Raw genomic sequence first — 20,129 nt, forward strand, 5'->3', positions numbered from 1 at the left:
ATGTCCTCGCTGAATTGTGTGCGTGGTCCCGGGGGTCTGTAGATGAGGGTGCCGCGGAGGGTGGTCTTGGGGTTGACGTGGATCTGGAAGTGCAGGTGTTCGGCGGGTGCGATGGTATCGTCGGTGTTGGTCGTGATGCGGATGGTGTTCCTGTGAATGATGGCGATGCCTCCTCCTGTCTGGTTGACGCGGTCTCTCCGGATGATCTTGTAGCCGTCCGGGATGGCGATGGCGATGGCGATGTCGGGCGCTGAGGAGGCGTTCATCCAGGTTTCCGTGAGGAAGGCGACGTCTGGGTCTGTGGTGTCGAGCAGGTTCCAGAGCTCGACGGCGTGTCTGTGGACCGAGCGGGTGTTGAGCAGGATGCACTTCAGGTGGATGCTGCTGGTGTTCTGCTTGGTGGATGCTGGTGCAGTGCAGGTCCGGATGCAGGAGAACTTGCAGGACTGGCAGATGAAGGGTCCGTGGGTGCGTCTCGGGGTGGCTCGGTAGCATCCAGGGGTTCGGCCGGCGTTGAGGGTGGCGGCGTCGTACGTCCGGCGGGTGGGCTGGGGTCTGCGGGGACCAGGGGTCCTGGCACTGGGCGCGGTCCAGGCGCGGACGGGTGCAGACGGGCTTACCTTTGGCGCACCTTCGGCGCTCAATCGGTGCTCCCGCTGCGCGCGTCCGCTGCGCGGCCGCTCTGGGGGCGTCATAAGTAAGGAGCCGGGTGGGCCGTCCAATGGGCTGGTGGTGGGCGGGGCCGCAGGGGGGCAGCGGCGGGAACCTCTGGGCGGCAGGCGGTGTCCCTGGGTCAAGCGTGGGAGGCGGGGGAGATCCGGGCGGCCCAGCGGCGGCTGGGTCGCTCTACAGCAGTCAGGAGGCAGGTGTCAGCAGCGGCAGGCGTGGGAGCAGGGGGGTGACCCGGCCTCGTGAGAGGCGCAGTGGTCACTCCCTGGCTGACCCCACGGACCCCTTAAGTAAGGAGCCGGGTGGGCGGGTCAGCTGGGTGGCGGGAGCGGGCCGTCCAATGGGCTGGTGGTGGGCGGGGCCGCAGGGGGGCAGCGGCGGGAACCTCTGGGCGGCAGGCGGTGTCCCTGGGTCAAGCGTGGGAGGCGGGGGAGATCCGGGCGGCCCAGCGGCGGCTGGGTCGCTCTACAGCAGTCAGGAGGCAGGCAGGAGGCAGGCAGGAGGCAGGCAGGAGGCAGGTGTCAGCAGCGGCAGGCGTGGGAGCAGGGGGGTGACCCGGCCTCGTGAGAGGCGCAGTGGTCACTCCCTGGCTGACCCCGCGGACCCCTTAAGTAAGGAGCCGGGTGGGCGGGTCAGCTGGGTGGCGGGAGCGGGCCGTCCAATGGGCTGGTGGTGGGCGGGGCCGCAGGGGGGCAGCGGCGGGAACCTCTGGGCGGCAGGCGGTGTCCCTGGGTCAAGCGTGGGAGGCGGGGGAGATCCGGGCGGCCCAGCGGCGGCTGGGTCGCTCTACAGCAGTCAGGAGGCAGGCAGGAGGCAGGTGTCAGCAGCGGCAGGCGTGGGAGCAGGGGGGTGACCCGGCCTCGTGAGACTATGCCTAGAGTATATGTGGTATTTTTATCCAAATTGTAAATGTTGATGTGGGGGAAAAGATTGATGTTTCAGTCTCCTTGATTTATATATGTTTGGCTTTCCAAGATGGTACACTTCCATTAATGTATAAAATTGTATTAGAATCCCAGCATTGAGTACACCTCCTACTATTGAATTATTTTATGTTATTTTGTTTCGTTTTTTGACTGATTCCCTTCAATGGATCTATTTGAACAATCATCTAATGCATGTTTGAAAGGATTTCTTAAACAATTTCTTCAGGAGTGTTGGTAGTGCACCCATGTCCTGAGGGAATATCGGATTGACATATTGTGTATTAGTGTTTAATCCACCACCAGGCACTCCCTCGCTCTTTATCTTACTCTTTCAAGTTCTTTTAAATCCCTGCTTTCTCCCATTTTTCCATCTTTCTGCTGCTCCTTGCCCCATTGTGTGTTTTTCTTGCTCTAATTCTGGGTGAAAGTCTTATGAGAAAAAATAAGTGCAAGTGGGCCCCACCTGCAATCCCCAATTCAAATTAAGTCAAATAAAGCACTGATGCTGTGTGAATTTTTAAAACTAATGAGCTTTATCTAAAGTCAATGAACCCACAATGGAGCCTGTGGTACATTTCTCAAGGAGATTAGTTTAACATCATCCCCTAGGGTTATTTCTTTATAAAAAAATATATTCTATATAAAATATACTATGCATGAACTCATTTCTCTCAGGGGTAAGGCCAATAACTGTCGTATCGTATTCCCCAATCGGCCCAAAGGTAATAGGTGCTGCCCCTGCTGTGGCTGGCTACCAGGTAATGGCTCTATTTCCATTCTTAAGCACGTGCCAATCAAGAGCACTTGTTTACTGCTCAATACTAGGTCCATGAGCAAGCATGCATTGGATCTTTATAACTTACTTTCTGAGACCAAATCCATATGTCTCTTCCTGACAGAGACGTGGTTGGGCGACTGTTCGGGCCCTGATATAGCCACAGCGCTTCCTCCCAACGACGTCATTTTTAGGAGAGACAGAGTTAATGGCAGGGGTGGTGGTGTAGCGATGGTGGTGGACAAGCATTTTGCCTGCTCCATTATCCCTACAGACGACATCCAGGGGAGCGAGGCCCTGGGATTTTCTCTGTCCCTATCACCGCATCAATCCTGCTCTGGGTTACTGATTTATAGGCCTCCCGGCCCCATTGGTTCTTTCCATGAGGATCTCCACTCCGTTGTTTCAGCACTATGCTTGAAATCAAAGCACTGTTTGCTCCTGGGTGATTTTAATATCCACATGGATATGTAGAATGAGGTAGATACTATCAAGATTATTGACACTACCACTCCTTTGGGACTAATTCCTTATCTCTCTGCCCCCACGCTTAATAAAGGCCATACACTTGATCAAGTCTTTTCCACTGTCCCAATAGACACATTCATTCCAGTGCCAGTCCTGTGGTCAGACCACTTTTTAGTGAATTTTCAGATCATTCACTCTGATAAATTATCTTCAAATGGACATGGCTGCAAATCTCTGACTTCACGAGTCCTCTACCGAGTCTCTCCCGACATGCTGACGCAGGCCTTATTATCCTGTCCCGGCCAGCTGTCGGGTTGCCTAGAGGCCGATCTTGACCGCTTGCAAACTTGGTTTGTTAAGCGTTTGGATGATCTAGCTCCCTCCCTGACCGTTCGTAAAAATTATTTCCGGGCTTCAGCCCCCTGGTTTACATCTGCTTTGTCGGAGAAGCGGCGGCAGAGTAAGAAGGCTGAAAGAGTTTGGCGCTGTCACTATGATTTAATATCCAAGGAGGCTTACAGGGAATCCATCAAGTTGTATCACAGAGATATCACCTTGGAAAAAAAATCCTACTTTGCAAGAAGAATTGAGGCAGCCTCTAACACCAGCAAAGAAATATTTTCTATAGTGAAGGAATTTACATCTCCCTCTTCGAGTATACCCAAATGCTCACATTCTGAACTTCGGGTCACGCAATTAGCTGATTTCTTCGCCACCAAAATTAAAAATATCCAGTCCTCTTTTTTGCCCTCTGGAACTGCCGTAGCTGCCTGTACTACTCTCCTCTCATTACCCCGGCAGCCGAGGGCCCCACTCTCTCGAACTTCCCTTCCCTTTCTTTGCCGGCGTCCTTGGACCTCATTAAACTAAAGTCTGGTTCCCCGTTGAATCCCTGTCCGGCCAAATTGTTTGCAAAAACCGCGCAAGTGATCAACCCTCTAATTAATCCTGTGCTCAATTTATCTCTTAGCACTGGAGTGGTCCCTCAGGCCTGGAAACAGGCCTTTATTCTCCCACTTCTGAAAAAAACAAATCTCGACCCCTTAGCCCACGCCAACTATAGACCCAGCTCTCTTCTCCCAGCTTTTGCCAAGGTTGCGGAGAAGCACGCCCATTCGTCCCTTGCTAATTTTCTGGAGACAAACAACATCTTGCACCACACCCAGTCGGGTTTCCGGACTAACATGAGCACGGAAACCGCACTGTTGGAAGTAACTGAGGCAATTAAGGAGGTCTTGGACTGGGGGAAAGATGATGCTGGTGATGCTTGATCTCTCAGCGGCCTTGGACACCGTCCCCCACAGCCGTCTCCTTTTGAGACTTCGAGAGATTGGTCTGCGGGGGACGGTGTACAGCTGGTTTGAGTCCTTTCTGGCTGACCGCCGACAAATGGTCTGGGCCCCCCCTTTCTCCGCAGTAGTGCCGTCAATGGAGGTTGGAGTTCCCCAGGGCTCAATTTTGAGCCCCACTCTTTTTAACATCTACTTGGCCCCTTTGGCGGCTCTGGCGGAGTCCCACGGTGCCCAGATCGTTTCATATGCGGGGACACCCAGCTCCTCTTCTCCTGTGATAAGAACTCAGACTTCAATGGAGAGAACATCAGAAACTGTCTTGGGGTGGTTTTTGACTGGTTTCAGCTCAACTGCCTCAAGTGCAATTCTGATAAATCCGAGGTGCTTTTCTTTGGGTGCCCTTCTGACCCGAGATGGAAGTCTTGGTGGCCAGCGTCCATGTTTCCACCTTCTGCCGCCTCGTCGGCAGCCAAAAATCTTGGGGTGAAGGTAGACAATGGTCTCTGCTTGAAACCACAGATCCTTGGCCTAGTGAGCAAATGTTTCGGTCTCCTAAAAATGCTTAGGAAATTCCTTCCTTTATTATCTCAGGCCCATAGAAGAATCACTGTGCAGGCGCTAATAGGTTCTTGCCTGGATTATGCCAATGTGCTTTATCTCGGCCTCCCGGAATATCTTTTATCACGTCTACAAATTGTCCAAAACTCTGCTGCGCGTGCCATCTTTAGTCTTCATCGGAGATCCAGTGCTAGAGACCTTTTAAAAACACTTCATTGACTCCCAATTCAGAAACGCATTGTTTTTAAAGCGCTCACTCTGGCCTTCAAGGCACTTCATGGCTCTGGTGCCAAATACATCAGGAAACTGCTAGAATTCTATCAGCCATCTAGGTCGCTCAGGTCTTCCTCCTTGGCCTTGGCCTTTGTTCCAGCAATCAGGCGAGCCCGTATCGGAGGCCGCTCTTTCAAACGCCTGGCGCCACAATTGCCTTGCCTCTGTCTCTTTTAGCCTTCAGGAAAGACCTTAAATCGTGGCTTTTTGTTCAGTAAGTCTGTCCTCTCTCGCCTGCTCTGTACCGCTTCGGGTTTTTTAGCGACGGAACACTCTTCGGAGTAGCTGAGCGCTATATAAGACTCAAAATAACATAACATAACATAACATAAACCGCCATGTACAGTATTCCCAGTCATGTTACTGTTTTGTATAGAGTAGGGCCAGACCTAGTGCAGATAAAAATGTCAGAGGTTCACGAAGTATAGATGTAATGACTTACTTCAGTTTAGTCCCATTGAGAACTGGTCTACATCTCCAGAAAACATACTCAGAACATAGACATAATACTACAGATGTGAAACAAATTGGCTACCCTTCTTCAAATATGGCTTGCACAACTCCAGACTAGGCCTTAAGACCTAGATATGACACTTAGGAGGACTTCAGACCTGGACACAGTGCCCCAGATGTACAACTCGAAAACTAGCCACAAAGCTTCAGATACGATACGCCTACGGACACAGCATCACAGATGTGAAACATAAAACTGGGTCCAGTACTGGAGGGGTTCATCTCCAGAATAGGGCAATAGGCTCCAGATGAGGCCCGCAGGTGTGGACACACTGGTCACTTTGGATTTCCAGCATTTAGGGGCAACGCTGCAAATAAGGAATTCTGACCTGGACACAAGGCTTCCGATGAACGATTTGAGAGCTAAAGACATAACTCCAGATAAAGATTTAAGAATCTCTTAGAAATGAGGACCCCCCTAATTGCAATGAATGTTTCCCTGAAGAATGATGACAGCTACAAAAACGCATGGAAACAACTCCTATATTCACACAGGGTACGAACATTGACATTTTTACCAGGGGTTGCACATGTGAACAACTTATTACATTCAGGCTCAAGCCGTGCTGGGTGCTTTAGAATTAAATTCAATAACATATTTTTTCGGATGATAGCCAATAAGTGATATATTTTTTTTATAAGTATGAAATACTGTACAGATCAAAATTAAAAATACATATTGCAGTATTGTTGCAGATACAAAGAGCTAATTCACTAAGGAATTGATCTTTTACTAATCTTAAAAGATTGCTTTAAGAATGGCGCAACAGCAAAACAGACATCAATTGTTTTAGTTTTTTGCAAATATAGTCGTGCCACTGGAATTATGCGATTCTTTGGCTACTGCTTTTTGCACATAATTATCTAATATTGAATTTGCACATAATTCATCATCTGCTGCATAATCCGCAGATTTTTACCCCCAAAAAATTCTAGCTCAAACGGCTCAAAAAGTTACTAAAAAACATGGCAACGTATTCGCTCGCATTGGAGGGCCCTTTCCAAAGGTTATCTTTTCATCATTCAGTTAGTTATTTCTATATTTGGTTGTTACATTGATACTAATGAGGTGAAGACTTTTCCCACACAGTATCATAATGTGTAAAAATGACAAAATAATGAAGTAATACTATCAAAAAATGTGCTGCATTATGCTGTATAATTTGTGTTTTATTGCCGTATATTCTAGTTTCACTGAAAATAGTAAAGCGACACAATGACTTAATTCATTAAAGGATCTATACGTGGCCACTTTGTCTATGATCACACCTTGCCATTCAAACCCCTGTAACCAGGCAAAATGCAGCTTGGCGCGTAATTGTTTTGTATTGCTTCAAGGATTTTATATGGCATTTAAACCACTGGCTGTCCAGGAGCTGACACGTTGAGAGAGCCAGAAGCTAGACAAAATGGCTGCAGGAAGAGAGCGATTAGAGGCACGACCGTGGCAGATAAATAAGGCCATTAAATTGTGCTTGGAACAAGCTGATGTGTGCTCGAAAGGAGTTACAATGCTGCTGTTTCAGCCCTTGGCCTCACCCGCAGCTCTGCATCTCCTGACAAGGTGCCAGTTTTGTGTCCAGTTCCGTGTTTTTTCTGTACGGCGGCCACTTGTCCTCTGGGAACTGACCTGGTCGCAATCTAACTCGCATTTATCACACCGCGGCCACTGAGCACATCGCCCAATGCTGATGGATGTGTTCACTGGAGCAGCGTCAGCGGCGGGCAGCCCTGGTGGCTGCAACGAAGCACCAGGCCCATCTGATGGCCTCGCCACCACCCCAAGCAGCTGCTTGAATTATAAAATACAGCAATAATCAGGGTTCAGTGTGCCCTTCTGGGGCCTGGTCCCAATAGACCTGCTGCACCACTGGAAGCTACGCCTCTGGTGCTATTACCCACTTACCTCCAGGACTGTGGGACGAACCCCAGCCCACCCTGCAGGTTTCGGTACTCGCATGGTTGCAATCAATCACGGTTTTGTAGAGTGCACTATTCACCCGTGCGGGTCGCAAGGCCCTGAGGGGGGTATGAGCAGCTCTGTTGTGGTCACCGGGAGAGCTAGATCTTGGTTTCTGCAGCCATGATGGCCCGTGTCCTGCACTTTTGCTTTCCTGCCCCTATCTCCCCACCTCCCGCCACATATTAATACCCTTTTTTCCCCAATTAGTTCTTTTTTAGGACCTAAGTGGCACAGGTCCAAGCCCCAACCAAGATCCTTTGTGCTCCATATGCAGAACAAGAATGTCTGCTTAGGACCAGAATGGGGCGTGTGGGGTCTTCGAGAATGGAGGGGGGAGGGGTCTTCTGGGTGGGACTTGTTCTCTTATTAACCTGTGAAATATTGTTCTTTTTCATTCTGGTTTTGTCCCTTTAAAATTACTGTAAAAACGTAAACCAGATTGTGTACTTATTGTAGACCTGTTGAAGCATGTCTGTGTATTTTGGGTAGAAACGTATACCTGTTTCCTTGCTGGTTACAGGCTTGCCTCACTGTGCTCTGACTGTTCAGCAGTTATGTGAGGTAGTGTAATTTACAAAATATCTATATTTTATTATGGCCACTCGTCCGCCAAGTCTTAGTATGCTGCTTGGAACCTCTGTTATACGTTTAACTCTTAGTAGTCCGACTTCTTTGTCCAGACCGCAATGGCTGCATTGAGCTTCCATGGACAGACAACTTTGCTAAGGTAATTTGTGAAGTCAGGCACAAGTAGTCTCTGGATGAATCCATCACACTCTTGATGAAGGTCACTAAATAAAGGCACAATGCTCCACATGATGACCGCACAACTGGTCACAGTGCCCCACGCATAACTGAAAAATGGGACAGTATTCCATATGATGCCTCCAGAACTGGACACAATACCACTGGTATTACGGGGAGAACTAGGCACAGGATTTCAGGTATGAACCATGAGACTGGGTAAACCAGATGAGACCTCCAGAAGTGGTCACAGTACTCTCAATGAGTCTTCCAGAAGCGGTCATGGTACACTCAATGAGTCCTCCAGAAGTGGTCAAGGTACTTTAGGTGAGTCCTCCAGAAGTGGTCAGAGTACTTAAGGCGAGTCCCGCAGAAGTGGTCAGAGTACTTAAGGCGAGTCCCACAGAAGTGGTCAGAGTACTTAAGGTGAGTCCTACAGAAGTGGTCAGAGCGGTCTAGGTGAGTCCCCCAGAAGTGGTCAGAGTACTTTAGGTGAGTCCTTCATAAGTGGTCAGAGTACTCTAGGTGAGTCCTTCATAAGTTGTCAGAGTAATTCAGGTGAGTACTTCAGAAGTGGTCAGAGTAGTTTAGCCGAGTCCCCAAGAAGTGGTCAGAGTACTGTAGGTGAGTCCTTTAGAAGTGGTCTGAGTAGTCTAGGTAAATCCTTCAAAAGTGGTCAGAGAACTTAAGGTGAGTGCCGCAGAAGTGGTCAGAGTAGTCTAGGTGAGTCCTTCAGAAGTGGTCAGAGTAGTCTATGCGAGTCCTTCAGAAGTGGTCAGAGTAGTCTAGATGAGTCCTTCAGAACTGGTCAGAGTACTCTAGGTAAGTCCTTCAGAAGTGATCAGAGTAGTCTAGGTGAGTCTCCACGAAGTGGTCAGAGTACTCTAGGTGAGTCCTTCAGAAGTGGTCAGAGTAGTCTAGGTGAGTCCTTCAGAAGTGGTCAGAGTACTCTAGACGAGTCCCGCAGAAGTGATTAGAGTAGACTTGGTGAGTCCTTCAGAAGTGGTCAGAGTAGTCTAGGTGAGTCCTTCAGAAGTGGTCAGAGTACTTAAGGCGAGTCCTGCAGAAGTGGTCAGAGTACTTAAGGTGAGTCCCGCAGAAGTAGTCAGAGCAGTCTAGGTGAATCCTTCAGAAGTGGTCAGAGTACTCTAGGTGAGTCCTCATGAAGTGGTCAGAGTAGTCTATGTGAGTCCTTCAGAAGTGGCCAGAGTAGTTTAGGTGAGTCCCCAAGAAGTGGTCAGAGTACTCTAGGTGAGTCCTTCAGCAGTGGTCAGAGTAGTCTAGGTGAGTCCTTCAGAAGTGGTGAGAGTAGTCTTGGTGAGTCCTTCAGAAGTGGTCAGATTAGTCTAGGTGAGTCCTTCAGAAGTGGTCGGAGTACTCTAGGTGAGTCCTTCAGAAGTGGTCAGAGTACTTAAAGTGAGTCCCGCAGAAGTGGTCAGAGTAGTCTTGGTGAGTCCTTCAGAAGTGGCCAGAGTAGTTTAGGTGAGTCCCCAAGAAGTGGTCAGAGTACTCTAGGTGAGTCCTTCAGAAGAGGTCAGAGTAGTCTATGTGAGTCCTTCAGAAGTGGCCAGAGTAGTTTAGGTGAGTCCCCAAGAAGTGGTCAGAGTACTCTAGGTGAGTCCTTCAGATGTGGTCAGAGTAGTCTAGGTGAGTCCTTTAGAAGTGGTCAGAGGGCTTATGGTGAGTCCCGCAGAAGTGGTCAGAGTAGTCTAGGTGAGTCCTTCAGAAGTGGTCGGAGTAGTCTAGGTGAGTCCTTCAGAAGTGGTCAGAGTACTCTATGTGAGTCCTTCAGAAGGGGTCAGAGTACTCTAGGTGAGTCCTTCAGAAGTGGTCAAAGTAGTCTAGGTGAGTCCTTCAGAAGTGGCCAGAGTACTCTAGGTGAGTCCTACAGAAGTGGTCAGAGTAGTCTAGGTGAGTCCCCAAGAAGTGGTCAGAGTACTCTAGGTGAGTCCTACAGAAGTGGCCAGAGTAGTCTAGGTGAGTCCTTCAGAATTGGTCAGAGTACTTAAGGTTAATCCCGCAGAAGTGGTGAGTAGTCTAGGTGAGTCCTTCAGAAGTGGTCGGAGAAGTCTAGGTGAGTCCTTCAGAAGTGGTCAGTGTACTCTAGGTGAGTCCTACAGAAGTGGTCAGAGTACTCTATGTGAGTCCTTCAGAAGGGGTCAGAGTAGTCTAGGTGAGTCCTTCAGAAGTTGTCAGAGTAGTCTAGGTGAGTCCCCAAGAAGTGGTCAGAGTACTCTAGGTGAGTCCTTCAGAAGTGGTTAGAGTAGTCTAGGTGAGTCCTTCAGAAGTGGTCAGAGTACTTAAGGTGAGTCCCGCAGAAGTGGTCAGAGTAGTCTTGGTGAGTCCTTCAGAAGTGGTCAGAGTAGTCTAGGTGAGTCCTTCAGAAGTGGTCAGAGTACTTAACCGCATGCGTGCGGCCGCGATTTTCGCGCTGTGCGGCGTTTTTTAAAAAAACGCGTTACATGACGAGCTGAGCTCGTCGTGAGCATGCGAGAGGCGCAACTCATGACGAGCTCAGCTCGTCATGAGCATGGAAGGGGTTAAGGTGAGTCCCGCAGAAGTGGTTAGAGTAGTCTTGGTGAGTCCTTCAGAAGTGGTCAGAGTAGTCTAGGTGAGTCCTTCAGAAGTGGTCAGAGTACTTAAGGCGAGTCCCGCAGAAGTGGTCAGAGTACTTAAGGTGAGTCCCGCAGAAGTTGTCAGAGTAGTCTAAGTGAGTCCCCAAAAAGTGGTCAGAGTACTCTAGGTGAGTTCTTCAGAAGTGGTCAGAGTAGTCTAAGTGAGTCCCCAAGAAGTGGTCAGAGTACTCTAGAAGAGTTCTTCAGAAGTGGTCAGAGTAGTCTATGTGAGTCCTTCAGAAGAGGCCAGAGTAGTTTAGGCGAGTCCCCAAGAAGTGGTCAGAGTGCTCTAGGTGAGCCCTCCAGAAATGGCCAGTGTACTCCAGATGAGTCGATCAGAACTGGTCACAGTACTCCAGATGAGTCCTCCAGAATGGGGTGCAGTACTGTACATGAGACACTCGGAACTGGTCCAGGACCCCTTATGTGACCTCCAGAACTGGTAACAGTGTCCCTTATGTGACCCGAGGACTAGATGTAGTACTCCTGAAGAGTCCTACAGAACTGTACAGTACCCCAGATGATGCCTCCTGAACTGGCACATTACCCCAGAGTAGCCAGTGTTAGGCTGGTATTTCGGGCCGGCTGGCCCAGCCCGATGGGTTAGCTTGAAAGGGCCAGTGTGTTGGACTTTTTTTTTAATCTTGGGCTTTTTGACGGGACTGAAAAAACACAGGCCCAACAGTTAGTGCCAGATTGCCTGAAACCAGTGCAGCACTGAGAGCAGGCCTCCAGAACTGCCCACTTCCAGAATGTGAAGAGGGGCTCCTGAGCCTTACATATCTCATAGATATTTACTGTGGGCTGATCTAAGATGTGAATGAGAGATTATTGAGTCGACAACTGAATGTTCTTAAGCCTAAGAAATCTATGGCCGAAGAAGGCTGAAACAAAACCACTCGTAGTACATATAGAATACAATATATTTGCTATGAATAGGGCAAGCTTCACTACTAGTGAAACCTAAGAAGGAAGTGTCAGGTGGAATTAGATAGCCGTAGAGTGAATTTTACACCGCTGATGGTAAGCACAGCACAAGCATACTTTCACTAGGTAGTGAAAGGGGAGACGACCTGGAGCAAAGTCAATATCTGGGCAAGGAGTTCTCAGTACGAATGCATGTGCGTGTAATTTTTGTGAATTGGACCCTGTGTTTGTGTCATTTATTGTGCTATGCTGTGTCTCACCCTCTCATAGAGTAAATCTTGACTTATTGATTTTGTTATCCTTACAGTCAAGTGCACAAAAAGAGTGGCTTGGTTATGCAGTTAGAGTGTATTAGCGCCTAATGTGATAAAAAGATTTGATGCTGTGCCCTTGTAGGAGATAAAAAGGTTCACACCTTGATCTGTTCTGTAGTATATCAAGGATCACTCTAACGTCAGGATACCTTGTTAAGGAAGTACCAGTTTAGCAATCTAATAAATTAATGTATTCATTCTTCTGCTGTCTACTAAAAACGCTTGAAAAAGGACTAGGTAGACCACAGAGACGGACATCTGGTCTACCCCTCATCAGGTGAACTGCCCTCCAATTTAAAGAGAGTGCCAGGTCTGATTTAGTCAATGCTTGTTATGGATTAAGTATGCTGCTGGCGTTTAAGGGCCAACAAGTTGGACCTCCTCTTGAATACTGAAACATGGATTCCTGAAACAAGCCACCCTGTGGCGAAGGATGTGTTGCAGGACATTTTTAAATGCTAAGATATGATAGAAGGGGAGAGGTAGTGGGTGTCATGTGGCATGACATTTTAGAAATGTAATCGGTCCAAACATCTCCACCTCCCCCCACCATTTCCGTGTTTAGGATCACCGTCCCTACAGATAAGTGTGCATATTGGAACTGAATGGCTACAGAAGATGCCCTGTTTGCTGATTACCCGGGAAGTCATATGGTGGAAGTTAATAAGGATAGAAGGAGGATGCAATAGAGTAATGGGTTCTGTGTGACTCCAGGCAGTGCTGTTGTCTGATAGGCTGACGGTTTCCATGGAACTTTCTAGAGTGGAGGTTCTTCACCTGTGGTCCGAGGACCCCTGGGGAGGATGACGACTACTCAGGGAGTCCATGACTACTTAGAAAATTAAACAATATTACCAGATTAATAAGGCGCATATAAATAAAGAAGTGAAATGTTAAACAGAAAATTTAAAAACGTTCAGTAAATGTGAAGGAATTTGAGACTGGAGGCTAAACATTAGTTCATATCTTCAAATTGATTTGTGGGAACAGTGCAAGCGCATCAAGCAGAATATACTATGGACGATTGGTGTCCTCAATTGAATTTCAAAAAGCTCCAACCTTCCCATTAAAATTAAATTCTTTATTGTTATTTTTATATTTGTTTGTGAATGAAATAAAATATTTCATCATGTGTATACTTGTTTGCTGAATGTTTGTTTCTGTTTTTTTGTGTATTGCTTTGTAGTTCACACCATCGAAATTCTTCAGGCCGATTTCTCTGCTTTCCAGTAATGACTCGGTGGGTGTCCCCGGATTCCTATAATTATTCTGTGGGGTCCTGGATTCCAATAATGATTAAGTGGGGATCCACAGAAGTCAAAAGGCTAGGAACCACTGTTCTAGAGGGTTTTAGTTAATTTCATAGTTGGTGTCATAATCTTGTCTTGGTCCATGAGGGAGCACTTCTGGCCTCTGTCCTGCCAAGCCTGGTATGGGTGGTGGGGGCCTGACTTTATTCCTGAAGTGGAGAAGTGTGGCTCAGTGGTTAGAGGCGGCAGACCCGGAAGCTGAGATCGGCCGTGGACCAGGGTTCGATTCCCCGCCTCGGCGGGTCTCGGGCTCAAAATTCCACGGACTCGACAATTCTCGCTCCGGTGCCTACTCAACTCACGGGGTCACACTCTGCGACTCTGGGCAATAGCTTGCTTAATCTCCATTACGGCCCCTCGCGGCGGGATGCCTGGCTTTCACCTTGTGGATACCCTGCCGGGGTACCTCACAGGGGAATACCAGGACGGGTTCCCTAAGCAAGCGCTTAGATACCGGGTCGGTGATTTGCGCTATATAAATACATGTACATGTACAAATATATGAAGGGATGCACCCTATTTGTCTACAGGTCTGACCGGAAGGAACAAGTCCTAGGCCTTATGGAGCAAAAAAGTGGGCACATTCTTCAAGGCTCCTCTGTTATTTGTCCCTGGTTTCAGGAGATGCAAGCGTGGAGACGCAGAAAGCGCGGACCTCTGACGTACTGCAGAAGCCGACTTGAAGAAACGCAAGTCATACTTCGAAGGAGTTACGAAAGTAAACACGCAGAAGGCATAAAATTGAAACGCATTGCATAAGACGCTGTGTGAAAAATGCAAGAACAGACATTTCATTGATGAAAAACGTGACCAAGAAATGACGGGATTAACTACCCGACCAATATCGGCAGACATTCATGTTTACAAACCGTGGTGCCCCTAACGGTTTTCTGCACTGTTAAATCTAAGGCAGAAGCAAAGCGCCTCGCCATCAAATAAAATAACATCCCAAACTGTAAAAAAGGAGAAAGGATCTTCACCTTTCTGGATTTACACAAAGCAATTATTCTCAAACAGTCTTTGCATCCATTAAATAAGAAGTCCCCATAGCCCAAAGGGAAATGCTACAACCAGTAAGCATGTATCTGACCCCCTAAATGAAAGAGCACACATCGAATCCAGTTCAAGAGAGAGAAGCTGCGTGGTCCTGAAGAGAACTCCCAAATAGATAGGAGTTCGAAACGCGTAGACCATTTTCATGATATCAGTCATAAGATTTTGAAAATGATGTTTTGAATAGTGTAAATTGTTTAGAGTTAGTGGAATTGTGGACTATGGCTGTCAGTTGTAAATAGGGATTTAAAACTTTTTAAAAATAAGAAATATTTAGGGTGTGTACATGTGGTTTGGTGAATGAATATATGAAAAGTCAGTTTGAATGTGGTATATGAGAAAAATGGGAACTGTGAATATGAATATGAGTAGTTGTGTGGGTCAAATATAAGTGTTAGTGACATGGTGTCGGGGCTGTCAGTAGGTCCAAGTAAGAGGTGCGCCACTAACCTTTGAAAGCAGTCAGCAGGAACGATGTCGTGGAGAGTATCCTCCCTCCTACCCTGAACACTAGCACTTCCACACTGTTTGACTACAATGAAAGAAATGAGAGTACCCAAGGGAAAAGGGAAGAGGGATAAAATAATAAACAGAGATCCTGTTTCTTCACAGGTCAGGACTGGAGCGCCTACTCTGGTGTTCTGTATGGATAGAGAAGGCAGAAGTAAGTAAGAAACACAGAGATCACACATGCACTCAAAAAGTATTCTACAAGTGTAACACTCACTTGTTAGGGAAGATAGTATAGTCTATGGCAAGATCCTCGGTATTGTAACTGCACCCAAACCACCTCCCTACAATCACCATCAATATAGTCCTTGCGCTATGTCACCCTATTCCTTCATAGGATAACCAGTATCTCGATTAGGATCGAAGTAATCTTTGAATAAACTCCAGGAAACAATGGCAGAAGAACAACTCACAAATTAGTTCAGAAACTAATTCAATGAGCGAGTGAAGGAATTGTTATGTAGCTCTCGGCAGTAGCATTACAAACATGCCACCGCGAAACAGTCGCTAACACACAAAGATCGCAGGGAAGCATTCAGAGCACAAAAAGCTCCACTCACACGCTACCCTCGAGGAGTAATATCAGGTTTTCGACAATGTTTGCACAAGGCGCTCGTCGAGAGGAGAGCTCCTCTGGGAGCAGTCTTCCACTCTCGTCGACTCGCCGCATTACCTGGAATACTTGCGTCTCTGTTCCGGGCACCGGCTGCAAGCAAGCAAGAAACGCCCCTTTTCCGCGCGTCGAGAGGAGAGCTCCTCCGGGAGCCGTCTTCCACTCTCCAGACGCCGAATCCGAACCGTGGAAATTGCAGCAGCGACCAGATACCTCAGCAAGTCGTGACTTCTCTGGGTATGGGTTGAAAGTAATATGATGCAAATGAGAACTCCACTCGCGGTGAGCTCTCTGGAAATATGACCTTCCGGGTCAGTTGTCAAGCGCCATTTTCTTCCAGGGGAGGGATTAATGGGACTTGTAGTGCCGTGTGCATGAAGCATTCAAAACAGGGAAATGTGGTGAGTATCGTTTCCCTGACTTAGTCCATTTCCGACCTTGTAAGCCTACGATCGCGACACATGGTTTAGAATGACTAAAGAAGATAATAAAAATGTCTAATTTTTGATATGTGAAAATAAAATAAAAAGAAAGATTTATTTCAGACAGAAAAAGAAGTCTAAAGGTTATATTGTTGAATGTTCGGTATAACCGCTCTCAAAAAAGGAGCCAAATTAGAAAGCAGGATTGTTTATATGCCTGCATAAATACATTGTTTAGTACCATGGTAGAACTATATGTACTATTAACTAATTTTGTCACTTGTATTGTGTGGGGGAAAAGTCCACAGGGCAAGATAATCCATGCTTTATGAATGGGATAAAGTCCCAGATGATTGCTGAAAACATCAGTTCTGCAATACACTCTCTCCCCTCTTAGAAGCACAACCTGGACATAGTGTGCCATGAAGATGTGGTCCTGGGACAAGAATTGCACGGTCCGTTACCAAGATTGACCCATCTATCCCAGGTAGAACATCTTTGAGGTTGCTGTGTAGTCTATGGTTATCCAAGGTGGAACATCTATGAGATTGCTGTGTAATCTATGGTTATCCTAAGTAGAACATCTATGAGATCACTGTGTAGTCTATGGTCTTCCTATGTAGAACGTCTCTGAGATCGCTGTGTCTCCTTGTGTTTGCTTTGTTCACCCTAAGTTGTCAGGGTATGCCAAGACGTGGGGCCCTTGCTCGCTTTTCCACTGGATTCAAGCTAGCCTGGCTGATGAGGGGCATTACCACGAAACCGGTACTAAGATGCTTGTTTCCGGTCCAGGGGAGACCTGGCTTGGCAGTTCGGGCTGGACTGTTCCCATAAGGCACAGGGTCAAGACTGATTTGCATATAGCTGGGTCTAAACTGGGAGTTAACTATAGAATGATGATGGATTTAACCCAGATCTGAGACTTGGGGTGAGTGTCTGAAAAGTTTCAGCACTCTGTCTATCATATCCTTGTGTTTGCTTAGTTTATGGTCATCCCACGTAGTAAAGAAACTTCAAACACATCTATCATCCACATCTGGATCTGAACGGAGATTGGAGGTCTTCTCCAGCAGTTCTGGAGATAGTCATGGATATGACCCAGTACAGCAAGGTGTGATTTCCAGAACACTCTTACTTTGTGTTTCTGTGAACTGAAAAGCGGGGGAGCCAAGGCAAGCCGCTTAGAAACCAAGAGGATAAAACCAGGTAGAGGGAAGAAGGGATTTTGATGCTAAAGAAAATCAGAGGTTTCTAATACTAGGCAAATATTTAAAACTACAGATTCGTCGAAAGATCTTGTCATTTCTCGCTCCCGCTGCCTCTTACTCCTGTCTGTAAGAACCATACACATGTCTCTGAAGTACCCTTGGTTAATGCAGTGCTAGAGTTTAGAGCTGCCGGGTACAGATGGTTTCTGCAGACCTTACATTGGTCTAACCCTGCTGTGGCAGTGGTTTCACAGTAAACAGGCTCTCACGGCAGGATGTATGATTTAGTCTGTTTAAACTTCGTTGAATAATCCTGTGCAAAGTACCTGATCGTGGATTTTTGCCTGTAGTGTAATGAACTACATGTACCATAGGCTTGTGTTCTAAATTCTTTGCGCAAACCTCTTAGCACTTAAAACGTAGTTCTAGATTCCTCCAGAAGCCTTTGGAGTGATTTTAGTTCTAACTTCACATGCTCTTGCTTCTGGAGATTCAGGCACAATCTGTCTGATTGTGCATTTGTCTCATTTTCCAGCACATTTTGGGGGATGTCAGGATGTACACCCCAGTCCAGCCATGCAGTTACCAAGATCTTAGGCCCACAAGGTGGGTTGCATAAAGAAAAAAGTTAATCTTTCACAGCAGAGATAGCTGCATATGGATGTCTTTGACCTTGACATTAATTTTAGATGATAATATCATGTTGATGTTGAATAAATCTCCCCCGTCTCCTGCATTCATGTTTATAATTGTTGGACTTCCCAGACTCTGAAGCCATTCCGAAGGCATTCGCTCCTGGGACCATGCTAAACGTCAGGCTCATTGCCCCTGTTTGTGCTGTGAGCCTTTGACTGGTTGCACTTAATGCCGACCAGGCTATTGTACTCTTTCACGGTAAATGTGCTGTTCCTAGTGCAGGCGCGACCTTCAGTGGAAAGAGTGCAATACTGAAAGAGCAACCGGCTGCAAGCAGCCACTGATCCACCTTTCACTGCAGGCAGATACCCAGGCTCACTGGGAAGAGGAAGCAGGGATCCCACCTGCAGGGCGATGCCCGGGTCACTTGGACCTCCATGGTGGCCCTCTGAGTGGCACGCTTGCGGTCAAACTAGGTGAGCATCACCTCCATGGGGCTCACAATCAGTGCACCTCCTGACAGCTTCTTTGCCCCTGTGCCCACGTCTGGCACTCCCCATGTAAGTAAGGGAATGCCCTTTTCTGACCACATTGACGGACATGCCGTGGTCCATATTACAGAAGAGGCCAGGCAAGCATCTGGGGTCTTCTGTGTCGTGGGAGTGCAACAAAATTCCAGACATGTCCGTGATATTGTGTATAACATGAGCCGAGCTGAACTTCACCACAGGGGTCGGTCTCAGACCCACCCCATCCAAAGGATGCTTTCTTGCTTTACATGGTTGAGTCATAGATGCTTGTGATGTTTTAAGGCGCTTCGGGGCCCATAACTATGAGAGGGGGCCTGCAACGGATGAGCCTTAATGTACTAGCTCAGTAGAGTAATGAGAGGCGCAACCCTTCCAGAAAGCGCTAGTTCATGACTATATCAAGAAAAGACTGCCTGCAGCGCTCTGCCTTCAGACAGTCTAATAAATCATGTACTGCATCTCGTCTCCTCTACCTCTCTCGCACTCTCTTCCTCTTCTTGCTCTGTCCCTCTTTCTGCTCTCCCCTCCGGGCTCTTCTACGTGTCTCCTGTCCCTTTCTCAGGCATCCCCCCTCTGATCTTCTTTCCCCAGGTTCTCATTTCTCCTCTCTCCCCTCCACTCTACCTTCTTTCAATAAGTGTTTTTTTTAATCTATTTTCCCCGCTTGTTTCCACATTTCCTCCCCACTGCACCGCATCCCATCCCGTTTATTCTATTTTAATCCCCTTCTCGCTGAATCCTCTGTAGCGCCTCGTCTCAATTAGCCTCCCTCTAGCGCCTCGGTGCTCCGCAGCCTGTCAGCGGCCTCCGCTGCCAGCACGGGGGTCACATTGGACGGGTTCACTCTGTAGGATTCCAGCGGAGCGCGAGCCCGGCTCACATTCCGCCCCTGCGGCATATTTCCGGTCCCCGCAGATGTGCTGAGTGAGTGCAGCAGTCCTTGGACGGGAGAGGGCTCCTCTTCAAGGTGAACTCTCCTCTGAGCAGGGAGGGGGAAGTCCTTCAGCCCGACCTCCAAGCTGGGACCCCCCCTCCCCCCACATCTGCTGCATGAGCTGGCCCACTGACTGTCGAGAGGGTGCCCCACAGCACTCGAGAGGGTGACCTACAGAACTCGGGATGTTCGCCAACAGCACTAAGCGAGCTGGGACTGCCGAAGGCTGTAACATACCACACACCGACAAAACCCGCACTTATATGTACAGAACAGATAGCAATATGAATATCCAGGGCTTTAAGTGGGATGAAAAAACTAGGGGGCCTCTCGAAGGGGCGTGGCCAATGTAATTAAGGGCGTGGCTTAAAACACGCAAGCTAAAAATCGGTGCTTTGCATAGTGCGCCGCCCGACTTGTATTTTGCTGTTTCTGTCATTGCATCCAGATATATGATACAACAAATAACATCATGCCTACAAGAAGTCAGAACTATTGGCTTTGTCAATGGTTGTTAGTTGCATAAGATACATAAGCAGCAACTATGGCTTGAATATAATATTGAAAAAGCTTCTACTTAAAGCCCTGGTGACACCACGACAATGTTGCTGCTCCTGAGTTTTAAAAAGAGATGGGAAATCAAGAGAGGAAATAGCTCTCTTTAAAGGATTTCCCTTCCCCTACAACGCTCACCTGGCATGACGTCATGCCGTTACTTCTCCACTAGTGAGAAGTGAGCAGTGTGAGCACGCGCACATCGATGTGTCTGCTGTCACTGCAGCAGGCCCGGCTCCAGGAATTTTTATTTGGGTGGGCCAAGGGTGCATTTGGGTGGGCCACTGCGGGCTCGATTTGTCGCATATATGTCTAGGCAGA

This window comes from Lissotriton helveticus, chromosome 5_1, assembly GCF_964261635.1.
Source record: "Lissotriton helveticus chromosome 5_1, aLisHel1.1, whole genome shotgun sequence".
Lineage (NCBI taxonomy): Eukaryota > Metazoa > Chordata > Amphibia > Caudata > Salamandridae > Lissotriton > Lissotriton helveticus.